This window comes from Lithobates pipiens, unplaced genomic scaffold (genome assembly GCF_037356315.1).
Source record: "Lithobates pipiens isolate NorthernLeopardFrog02 unplaced genomic scaffold, aLitPip1_a1.2 Scaffold_8, whole genome shotgun sequence".
In the NCBI taxonomy this organism is placed as follows: Eukaryota; Metazoa; Chordata; class Amphibia; order Anura; family Ranidae; genus Lithobates; species Lithobates pipiens.
In genome coordinates this window covers 52,180,593-52,192,703 of record NW_027507903.1, presented here as the reverse complement: position 1 = coordinate 52,192,703, position 12,111 = coordinate 52,180,593, and the positions used below count along the sequence as shown (strand labels likewise).

Below are 12,111 nucleotides of genomic sequence, written 5' to 3'. Positions count from 1 at the left end.
GCAAGATTTTACCCAGCCCTCTGATATAAGAGGGGACTCTGATGGGAATCCTGATGTAAGGGGAGAACTCTGATGGGAATCCCGATGTAAGGGGAGAACTCTGATGGGAATCCCGATGTAAGGGGAGAACTCTGATGGGAATCCCGATGTAAGGGGGAACTCTGATGGGAATCCTGATGTAAGGGGGGAACTCTGATGGGAATCCTGATGTAAGGGGGGGACTCTGATAGGAACCCCCAAAACTAAACTACATAGCAGGTTCACCAATGCCAGGAGTCTGGCGGACAATATGAGTGAACTAGAGATACTATTGTATGAGGAGGATTTGGATTTTGTGAGAATTTCAGAGACCTGGTTCAACAGCTCTCATAATTGGCTGGCAAACATTCAAGGGTATACCCTTTATCGCAAGGATAGAGAGGTTAAAAAAAAGGGGGAGGGGTATGCCTATATATATCAAGAATAATGTACAAGTGAATGTGAGAGATGACATCACTAAGGGAGCTAGGGAGGAGGTGGAATCCTTATTGGTACAGCTCCAAAGGGATGAAGCTAAGGGGAAAATAATACTGGGAGTATGCTATAGGCCCCCTAAGCTAAGGGAGGAAGGGGAGACTGATCCGCTATCACAATTTAGATTAGCAGCAAGGATGGGAAGTGTTATCATAATGGGGGATTTTAACTGTCCAGACATAGACTGGGCGGAGGTTAACTGCGCATTCGTCTAAGGCTCGCCAGTTCCTAAATGTCTTACAGGACATTTTTATTGGTCAGATGGTAGATGCACCAACTAGAAATAAAGCCTTACTGGATCTACTGATTACAATACAGACCTGATCACTGATGTTGAAATACGGGCAATTTAGGGAACAGGTCAATTGGCTTCTGTATAAATCACACAAATAGGAAACATAATGGAAATACAAAGACACTGAATTTCAAAATTTCCCTAAACTATGAACCTTACTAGAAGGCATAAATTGGGATAAAATGTTAGGAACAAAGAACATGGAGGAGAGATGGGTTTGCTTCAATAGCATATTAAATAAGGGCATTAGCCAATGCATCCCATTGTGTAATAAATTTAAAAGAGAGAACAAAAGTCTTGGATGGCTTAACTCCAATGTAAAAATGCATATAAAAGCAAAGGAGAAGGCCTTCAAAAAAATACAAGGTTGAGGGATCATCACCAGAATTCAGACTTTATAAAGAATGCAACAAGAAATGTAAGGGTGCAATAAGGACGGCTAAGGTAGAACATGAAATACACATAGCGGAGGAGAGCAAAAAAAAATCCCAAGAAATACTTTAAGTATGTAAATAGTAAAAAAGGGAGGACAGACCATATTGGCCCCACAATGAATGAGGAAGGACATTTGGTTACAAAGGATGCGGAGATGGTGAAGGTGTTGAATTTATTCTTCTCCTCAGTCTTCACGAGGGAATCAGGGGGCTTCAGTAATCAAAACTGCAGCGTTTTTCCTCAAGACACATCACAGGAAGCACCTCCATGGTTAACAGAGGACAGAATTAAAATTAGACTTGGGAAACATTAACATTAATAAATCACCGGGACCAGATGGCTTGCACCTGAGGGTACTTAGGGAACTCAGTCAAGTAATTTCCAGACCATTGTTCCTAATTTTTACTTATAGTCTACTGACTGGAATGGTACCAGCTGATTGGAGAAAAGCCAATGTAGCACCAATATTTAAAAAGGGCCCCAAATACATCTCTGGGAATTACACTCTAACCTTATATGAAGAGGTGAGTTTCCAGCTAGATAAAGGAAGGCCCGTAGATGTGGTTTATCTGGATTTTGCAAAGGCATTTGACACAGTTCTCCATAAACGTTTACTGTACAAAATAAGGTCCGTTGGCATGGACCATAGGGTGAGTACATGGATTGAAAACTGGCTACAAGGGCAGGTTCAGAGGGTGGCGATAAATGGGGAGTACTCAGAATGGTCATGGATGGGTAGTGGGGTCCCCTAGGGTTCTGTTCTGGGACCAATCCTGTTTGTTCATAAACAACCTGGAGGATGGGGTAAACAGTTCAATCTCTGTATTTGCGGACGATACTAAGCTAATCAGGGCAAATAACTTCTCTGTAGGATGTGGAAACCTTGCAAAAAGATCTGAACAAATGAATGGGGTGGACAACTACATGTCAAATGAGGTTCAATGTAGAAAAATATAAAATAATGCATTTGGGTGGCAAAAATATGAATGCAATCTATACACTGGGGGGAGAACCTCTGGGGGAATCTAGGATGGAAAAGGACCTGGGGGGCCTAGTAGATGATAGGCGCAGCAATGGCATGCAATGCCAAGCTGCTGCTAACAAAGCAAACAGAATATTGGCATGCATTAAAAAGGGGATCAACTCCAGAGATAAAACGATCATTCTACCGCTCTACAAGACTCCGGCCGCACCTGGAATATGCTGTCCAGTTCTGGGCACCAGTCCTCAGGAATGATGTACTGGAAATAGAGCGAGTACAAAGAAGGGCAACAAAGCTGATAAAGGGTCTGGAGGATATTAGTTATGAGGAAAGGTTGCGAGCACTGAACTTATTCTCTCTGGAGAAGAGACACTTGAGAGGGGATATGATTTCAATATACAAATACCATACTGGTGAACCCACAATAGGAATAAAACTTTTTCGCAAAAGGGAGTTTAACAAGACTCGTGGCCACTCATTAAAATTAGAAGAAAAGAGGTTTAACCTTAAATTACATAGAGGGTTCTTTACTGTAAGAGCGGCAAGGATGTGGCATTCCCTTCCACAGGCGGTGGTCTCAGCGAGGGGCATTGATAGTTTCAATAAACTATTAGATAAGCACCTGAACGACCGCAACATACTGGGATATACAAGGTAATACTGACATATAATCACACACATAGGTTGGGCTTGATGGACTTGTGTCTTTTTGCAACCTCGCCTACTATGTAACTATGTAACCCTGATGTAAGAGGGGAACTCTGATGGTAACCCTGATGTAAGGGGGGGGCGTCAAATGACCACCACCCCTGATCGATCTCCCGGACCTCATCTAGGTTGCGGACGGGCTAAGGGAGGTGGCTTGCGGCTTCCATCGGGTCTTCTCTTCCTCTGCATCACAGTGGGTTCCACTGTGCGTCTCTTCCCTCCTCCTCCTAGGCGTCCAATCGCGCCCAATGTGCACCCTTACTGAGCGGGCCACCCCTGATGGGAACCCTGATGTAAGGGGGAACTCTGATGGGAACCCTGATGTAAGGGGGGACTCCAATAGGGACTCGGATGTAAGGGAGTGGAGAGGGCCACTCTCCTTGCAAGTGGGGGTATCTTTCGCCGTGAACGGCCCTTTATCAGTGTCCGGGACCCGATGGGGACTGCTTTCATGTGAGAATCAAACATTAAAGCAGTTCCCAGACTTAGAAATGAGCCGTGTCACTGTGTGCAGTAATAATGTATAGGGTTCCTCCAAAAAATACTATCCCGTGTCAGTTGCATTTAGGAGGCACGTGCTGAGCCTGTGCTCTCTCGACCAGTCCAGCATACCTCTAATGGAATGGGGTCCCACCATGCACATAGTGCGGACCTCATGCGTGCACTTGTTAACTCCTTCCTTCCCGTGCCATGTGACCAGGCTTCAGGTCTTTGCAACACGGGTCTGGTCTTGGCTGCTACGGAAGACCAACCTCTGGAGAGGGAGCTGGAACACCTACCCCCTCACTTCCAGAGAATCCCTCACCTGTTTCAGGTACCATGCTTTGTGACTGGCTACAACTACCTTGTACTAGTCCTTGGTTACCCTTAGCAACTGCATTCCATTTCCTTGTCTTGTCAAGTTAAGTTAGTTACGTAGTAGTAGTGTTGCTTCATACCCCACATGTGCTTTACTGACTTAAGTTATTCTGATATGTAGTATCTACCATACACCCCTTTAATAACTTCAGATCAGGCTTAGAATGTTTTAAGACTTTACTTCCTGCTTCTTATGACAAAGTCCACAACAGTACAACATGTTGAGTGCAATACGTGTCTAAGCTAATGCTGCCCAGGCATACCTAAACAAAGTTGAAAGTCCAGTTTTGGCATTCTACATAGCTTGGCAGTCCTCCGTGCCTTCTTAATGGACTATGGGGAGGAGCAGCCCTACTTTGGTGTCCCATGATGGAAGCAGCAAGTATGAGAGTAGGCAATCAGGCCTTCCCCCTATTTATATATGACAGGGAGGACAGGCAGGGCCCAGACAATTCAGAAAAGTAGCCTAAAACCCTCTCCCTGCCTGGGCAGACTAAAACACTAACAAGATCTACACCTGCCTACAAGGGGGGAGGGGGGGTTCTCTGATGGGAACCCCGATGTAAGGGGGAAACTTTGATAGGAACCCTGATGTAATGGGAACTCCAATGTAAGGAGAACTTTTCCAGACAAGTTGGGGCCTATGCCTCTCGGGCACCTTTGTTCCCAAGGTGGCTTCTGTTTTCATCTTACAAAATGGCGGTTCCAGAGACAGTACCTAACCTACACTGGATATGCCAAGTGCCTAAAATGCCTATCTACAAGAAGCTTCCTAGTTAAAAGCCTCTGGAAGGCTGTTTGTGCTTCCATCAGGCAAATTCGGAGATGGAAACTACAGCAAAACCTTGTCATCTTGGAGAGTCATCCAGAAAACATAGTGTGGCCAGGCAAGAGCTTCCAGAAGTGATTAAGGCTCATTCAGCTAAGTCTATTTTTACATCTCTAAATTCAGGCATTTGCCTATGGAGACATCTGCAAAGCAGCGGGCTGGTTGGCGCAGTGCACCTGCCTCAGGCGCTACAGGGAAGATCCAGGGGCTCGTCCATCAATGGACTTCAATGGAATGACAGTCCAGGCTTCCATGTCTATTGTAATAATGTTTAATTATACATTTTAGCCCTCCCTCTTTAGTTTGTTATTTATCATATACATGATGCCATTGGCGTCAGGACAATAGAAAATTGTATCAAATACTTACCATAATTTTCCTTCCTGATGCAAATCCACGGCAGCATATAAATCCTCCCTTTTTTGATCTTGGTATTTTTACGGAGAATGGGGGAGGTAGCTCTCAGTCTGACTTTTTTAGATTTAAACTTATTTTTCTGTGGGTGGATATAGGGACTGATCTATATCATATGTATTCTGCCATGGATTGGCATCAGGAAAGGAAAATTACAGGAAGTATTTGATACAATTTTGTGTTTTAACAAGGAATTCTACATTAATAATTATGCTACCAAAATGAGTGTGTGCTATAAATTGCCTCCAGCATTGTTCCTACTTTTTCTTGTCAAAGGCTGCCATTTTGCTGAAGCCCAGTGTCCCTGAGCAGCAGTAAATCTTTAGTCTGCCAGCTTATTGGTCTCTAGTGGCTCTGATTTTAGGCACAATGCCGAAAATTGAGAGCAACTGAGCATGTGCAGAGCAGGGCGATACAGTGTATTACTGGATTTGCTTTTCTTATTCTTTTTCAAAGTATAAACATTTATAAACAGTAAATTCAAGAAAGGAACTGGGCCGTATTACTGGATTTTAACCACTTTTCATCCGGGCCATTTCTGACACGTTGCTTCTACATGTAAAAATCTACTTTTTTGCTAGAAAATTACTTATAATCCCCAAACATTATATATATATATATATATATTGTAAGGGATCTTCCCGGGGTAGGGTGTGTTTGGAGACAGTTCACAGCAGACTTGGAATTTATAAAGCAGATCTTGGCGTTTATTCGTGGTACAAACAGTCCAGCAAACAAAATATACAGCAACACCGTGCTTTCTAAGTACAACAAAAATAAAAGTCCTAGCCCGGCTGGGCGCTTACTAACAGGTTCTGCTCACCTATCTGACACTTACAAACACAGCGTCTTTCACCTGGATATCGCAGGGTGAGTTTTAGCTCCAGCAGTGGCTGTGCTTGCAGCTTCCTTCAACACACAGATTGTTCATTCCCTGGCTGAGCAATCACCTACAGACTCTGCAGAGCCTTTAGCTTCCCAGGCTAATTAGGATCAAAGCTCACCTGATCCCAAACCCAGAACTGGATCGGGGGATGTGGAATGACAGGTCCCTCTACCAAACCTACCTGCCATTCCATATAAACCCAGGCCCGGCAAAATTTAAATAACAACTCAGCAGCATATCGCTGCTGAGAAACTGATCCATCCTGGATTTACCATCTCACACTGTGTAGCAACCTAGGTGAGATGTACACCCCCTCGATCACTTCTCCAGTGACATGTCTACATATCCCCCCCCTCTTTTTCAGACCGGAGGGCTGAGCCTTTTGTCCCCACAGACAACTTACCCTTGACAATGCGTCAGCATTTGCCTGTAATTTCCCTGGCCTGTGTTCCACAGTGAAATTAAAGTTTTGTAGGGAGAGAAACCATCTAGTCACTCTTGCATTTCTCTCCTTGTTTAACTTCATCCATGTTAGGGGGGCATGGTCTGTCACCAACTTGAATTTCCTGCCTAGCAAGTAATACTTTAACGATTCTAGGGCCCACTTTACTGCCAAACATTCTCGCTCCACAATGGCATAATTTTTCTCGGCCGGGGTTAGTTTTCTACTCAAGTACGTCACTGGATGCTCCTCACCATTCACTATTTGTGAGAGTACTGCACCTAAGCCTGTGTTAGAGGCATCTGTCTGGACCAGAAATTCTCGCCTGAAATTGGGGGTAACTAAGACAGGTGGTTGGCACAAGGCAGACTTAAGGCTTTGGAAAGCCTTCTCGGCCTCTGGGGTCCACGTGACCATTGCTGTCTTTCCGCCCTTTGTCAAGTCAGTTAGTGGAGCAGCAACTGAGGCAAAGTTCGGCACAAATCTACGGTAATACCCCGTAATACCCAGGAAAGCTCTAACCTGTTTCCTTGTCAGGGGTCTAGGCCAATTCTGTATTGCCTCAATTTTATTTAGCTGTGGCTTAATCAACCCTCTCCCAATAATGTAGCCTAGATATTTGGCCTCTTCTAGGGCTAGAGCACACTTCTCGGCATTTATGGTCAACCCCGCATCACTTATGGCATCCAACACGGCCTGTACCTTACAGAGGTGACTTTCCCAATCAGGGCTAAAAATGACCACATCATCGAGGTAGGCGGCTGAGTAATCACGATGTGGTCGCAGAATCAAGTCCATCAACCTCTGGAAAGTTGCAGGCGCTCCATGTAACCCGAATGGCATCACTACATACTGGAATAGCCCATCAGGGGTGGAGAATGCAGTTTTCTCTTTAGCCTCACCAGAAAGTGGAATCTGCCAATAGCCCTTTGTGAGATCGAGGGTGGTTATGTACCTGGCGTTACCCAACTTCTCAATCAACTCATCTACCCTGGGCATAGGATACGCATCGAACTTGGAGATCTCATTCAACTTTCTGAAATCGTTACAGAACCTCCAAGTTCCATTGGGCTTTGGGATTAGCACAATTGGGCTGGACCATTCACTCTGTGACACCTCAATTACCCCCAGAGCAAGCATACGTTTTACCTCGGCAGATACGGCTTCCCTACGTGCCTCGGGTATCCTATAGGGCTTAAGGTTTACTCTGCTTCTAGGCTCAGTTTCAATGTGATGATGGATGAGGTGTGTACGCCCTGGGAGGTCAGAGAACTTGTTTTTGTTTTTCTGTAAAAATTCCTGAGCCTCCTGTTTCTGTGACACTGATAGAGTATCACCTACCTTGACTGGAGGGATTGGTGGTGACAAATTATTAACAGTATTTGTCGCCACCAAGGATTCCCTGTCTTTCCAGGGCTTGATCAAGTTTATGTGATAAACTTGGAAAGGCTTCCTTCTACCTGGTTGGTGCACCTTGTAGTTCACCTCACTGACCTTTTCAACAATTTCATAGGGACCTTGCCACTTCGCCAAGAATTTACTCTCAACAGTGGGGACTAGTATAAGGACCCTATCGCCTGGGTTGAATGTCCTGATTCTTGCGGACCGGTTGTAAATTCTACTTTGGGCCTCTTGAGCCCTCTGGAGGTGTTCCCTTACCAGGGGCATTATAGTGGCTATACGGTCCTGCATTTGTGCTACATGCTCAATAACACTCTTGTATGGGGTGGACTCATTCTCCCATGTCTCTTTTGCAATGTCTAGTAGACCCCTAGGGTGATGACCATAGACCAACTCGAATGGTGAGAACCCTGTGGACGCTTGGGGCACCTCCCTAATAGCAAACATGAGGTAGGGTAATAAATGATCCCAGTCACGACCATCTTTTGCCACCACTTTCTTCAACATATGTTTCAAAGTTTTATTAAATCTCTCCACCAATCCGTCCGTCTGGGGGTGGTACACAGAGGTACGGATGTGTGAGATTTTAAATAGTCTGCATAATTCCTTCATTACTTTCGACATAAATGGCGTACCTTGGTCAGTTAGGATTTCTTTAGGGATCACAGTCCTAGAGAACATATAAAACAACTCACGTGCAATTGTTTTAGATGCAGTGTTTCTTAAGGGTACAGCCTCAGGATAGCGGGTCGCATAATCCAGGACTACCAAAATATACTGGTGTCCTCTAGCTGACTTTACAATGGGACCCACTAAATCCATGGCAATACGCTCAAAAGGCATCTCTATAATAGGGAGCGAAACCAAAGGACTGCGAAAATGTGACACTGGGGCACTAACCTGACATGTGGGGCACGACTCACAGTATTTTTTAATGTCATCATATATGGCCGGCCAAAAAAACCTCTGGAGAACCCTCTCTCGCGTTTTGTCAGTCCCCAAGTGTCCCCCAAGAACATGGTTATGTGCCATGTCAAGCACCTGACGCCGGTACGGCTTAGGTACCAGAAGCTGTTCCACAATCTCATCCTTAACCTTATTAACTCTATAGAAAAGATCATTAGTCACCGAAAAATGTGGAAATCTTTTTTCAGCATCTGGTTCCTGAGGTACCCCGTTCATAACAGCAACCTGCTCTCTCGCATTTTTGAGAGTGGGGTCCTGTAATTGTGCAGTCCCAAAATTATCGCTAGACACCTCTAAATCTAGTATATTTTGCTCAGTGGGAGGAGCCTCCTCCTCCCCAGCCAGGACCTGCAAAGGAAAACAATCATTTTCATCCTGCACACTTTTATCATTCACCGTGGACAAGGCAACCACCTTAGAGGTATCCTCACTCCTTTTGGGGATTTTTCTTTTTTCCCAGAGAGCCCAGAATAAAGGAAAATCGCGCCCCAATATTACATTATGCATGAGGTTTTTAACCACACCCACTTCATATTGTACTGTGCCTTGTTCAGTCCCGACTTTAGCCAGCACTATAGGGTACACTTTTGTATCACCATGTATACACACAACGCTCATATGCTTTTTAGACTCTAAGTCCCCAGTCACCAGGCTAGCATGCACCAAGGTTACAAGGCTTCCTGAGTCCATTAACGCTTTAACAGGAAAGTCATTGATTGTAATATCGCAGATTTGCGGTTCAGTCTCTAGTCCAGGAACTGCAGCACAAGATGGTTCCGCAAATAGCGACTGACGCCGGCTAGCGTCACATTCCATGGGTTCAGAGGTAAGAGGGCAATGGGCCGACACGTGTCCCGCCTCATGACATCTCCAACACTGGATAGGGCCTGGTCTCTTTGGCAAGGAGTCTTTTCGAGAGCCCCTTAGCCACCCGGGACCATCACCAGTCTTTTGTCCCTGAGACACCACTTGAGCCCTTTTCCCCCCATCAGCACCCCTCCACACTCCCCCAATAGATGGAAGTCTCTTACCAGCCGACGGCACAGATCTGGCGCTCCGGGGAGGTGAAGATGCTGCAGGAACATCACGGAGGTAGTCCTCAGTCGCCTGGAACCTCTCCACAAGGTTGACAAGTTCGTTTGCATTCTTAGGATCACCTTGTCCCACCCAGCGTTGCAAGTCAGTAGGAAGGGCTCGGAGGTAGCGATCCATCACGACCTTCTCTAGGATTTGTGCAGGAGTAGAAGTGTCTGGCTCCAACCACTTTCTTGCCAAATGGATTAGGTCATACATCTGGGACCTCGCTGATTTGTCCAGACTGTAGCTCCAGTTGCGTACCCTCCGGGCACGGACTGCAGTAGTAACTCCTAGTCGGGCAAGTATCTCCTCTTTTAGCAGAGTATAGTCCTTAACCTCTTGCTCACTGAGGTCATAGTAGGCCTTTTGGGGTTCACCTGTTAAATAGGGCGCAATTACTTCTGCCCACTCAGCGGCTGGTAACTTCTCTCGCTCAGCCACGCGCTCAAATACTGTTAGATAGGCCTCAACATCGTTCCTCAGCAGTCATCTTTTGCAGCGCTTTCTGCACAGTCCTTCTCCCAGAAAAAATCTCTGGAGCGGCTCCCATCACCACAGGCGCCTCTCGATTTGCTATCAGGTGCTCGATAAGTTGTTGTTGTGCAGCCATGGACTGTTCATGTCGTTGCTGTTGTTGCAAACTCACTTGCATAAACTGCTTCAGCATCTCCTCCATGTTGCTGGACTGTTCCTGGAGTGTCATTGCAGCTTTCACCCAAGACATAAGCAGCTGTAGCCAAGTCTGTCCACACCGTTGCCCCTAGCAACCGACTTTGCCCGCATTCGAACACCAATTGTAAGGGATCTTCCCGGGGTAGGGTGTGTTTGGAGACAGTTCACAGCAGACTTGGAATTTATAAAGCAGATCTTGGCTAGTGATGGCCGAACGGTTCGCCCGGCGGTCGTTTCGCGGCGAATTTCCGACATTCGCGGTCCGCACGTTCGAACGCCTTTTTCCGTCGTTCGCCGCGGCGGACTTACGTGTTTAATGTATACAAGAACTTTAACCTTTGGTGACACGTTTATCATGTGATACAGGACAGCCAATTGAGACATGACAGCACATGGACACTTGTACATTCCCCCTAACCTATAAATACACCCGATCCGGTGGCCATTTTACATTCTTTCTTCTGTTAAGATAGGGACAGGTTCCTGTGTGGAGTAGGGAGAGATAAACCACTAGCTATTTGGTACACAAAAGTTCTTTTCAGGACTGGTATAGGTGTTAGGTGTTGATAGGTTTGCTGTGCTGCTGATTCTTGCAGCAGCCTGAGTGTCTTTTGTTAGTTTAGAGAAAGGGAAAGGACGGTGTATGCTACAGGGACAGCCAGATTAGTCTTTCATCATCATCATCATCATCATCATCATTAGCTGTTACTATCAAGGTCCACAAAAGAGCTGTTCCAGTAACCACTAATCGTTCTCTTTTTTTGCCAATTTGTATAGGGACAGGAAGGAAGCAGTGTTGTCAGGCAGTGAGGGTAATTTTAAAGACTTGCTGTTATTATTAGTTCCACAAAGGTTCTTTTCAGGACTGGTATCAGTGGTACAGTAATAGGCTTGTACATGTATAATATTCTTTCTTCCAAATATAGAAAGGATATTATACTTGACTGCTGCCCTTCTGCTGCAGTCTGCTAAACATTCACAACTCACTTGTTCCACAAAAGTTCTTATAAGGACTGGTAACTTGGTATAGGGTGCTACGGTACATAGGCTTGAGTGCGGTACAGTCTGCTGTTCTGTAAGGACCGCTATCGGTCCACAATAGATAGGGTTGACGTGCACCACTGCTGACCGCTGCCCTATACTGCAGCAGTCCTTCAGCGGTATAGGGACTGACGTACAGTCTGCTAATCACTAACACACAACCTGCTTGTTCCACAAAAGTTCTTATAAGGACTGGTAACTTGGTATAGGGTGCTACGGTACATAGGCTTGAGTGCGGTACAGTCTGCTGTTCTGTAAGGACCGCTATCGGTCCACAATAGATAGGGTTGACGTGCACCACTGCTGACCGCTGCCCTATACTGCAGCAGTCCTTCAGCGGTATAGGGACTGACGTACAGTCTGCTAAACACTAATACACAACCTGCTTGGTCCACAAAAGTTCTTATAAGGACTGGTAACTTGGTATAGGGTGCTACGGTACATAGGCTTGAGTGCGGTACAGTCTGCTGTTCTGTAAGGACCGCTATCGGTCCACAATAGATAGGGTTGACGTGCACCACTGCTGACCGCTGCCCTATACTGCAGCAGTCCTTCAGCGGTATAGGGACTGACGTACAGTCTGCTAAACACT

General features: G+C 45.7%; 1 protein-coding gene across 1 annotated transcript in view; it reads left to right on the top strand.

Moving 5' to 3' along the window:
• Positions 1 to 12,111, top strand: part of MAP1A (microtubule associated protein 1A) — a 300,227-nt gene that overhangs the window by 64,436 nt on the left and 223,680 nt on the right. The gene's annotated exons all lie outside the window — the stretch shown is intronic.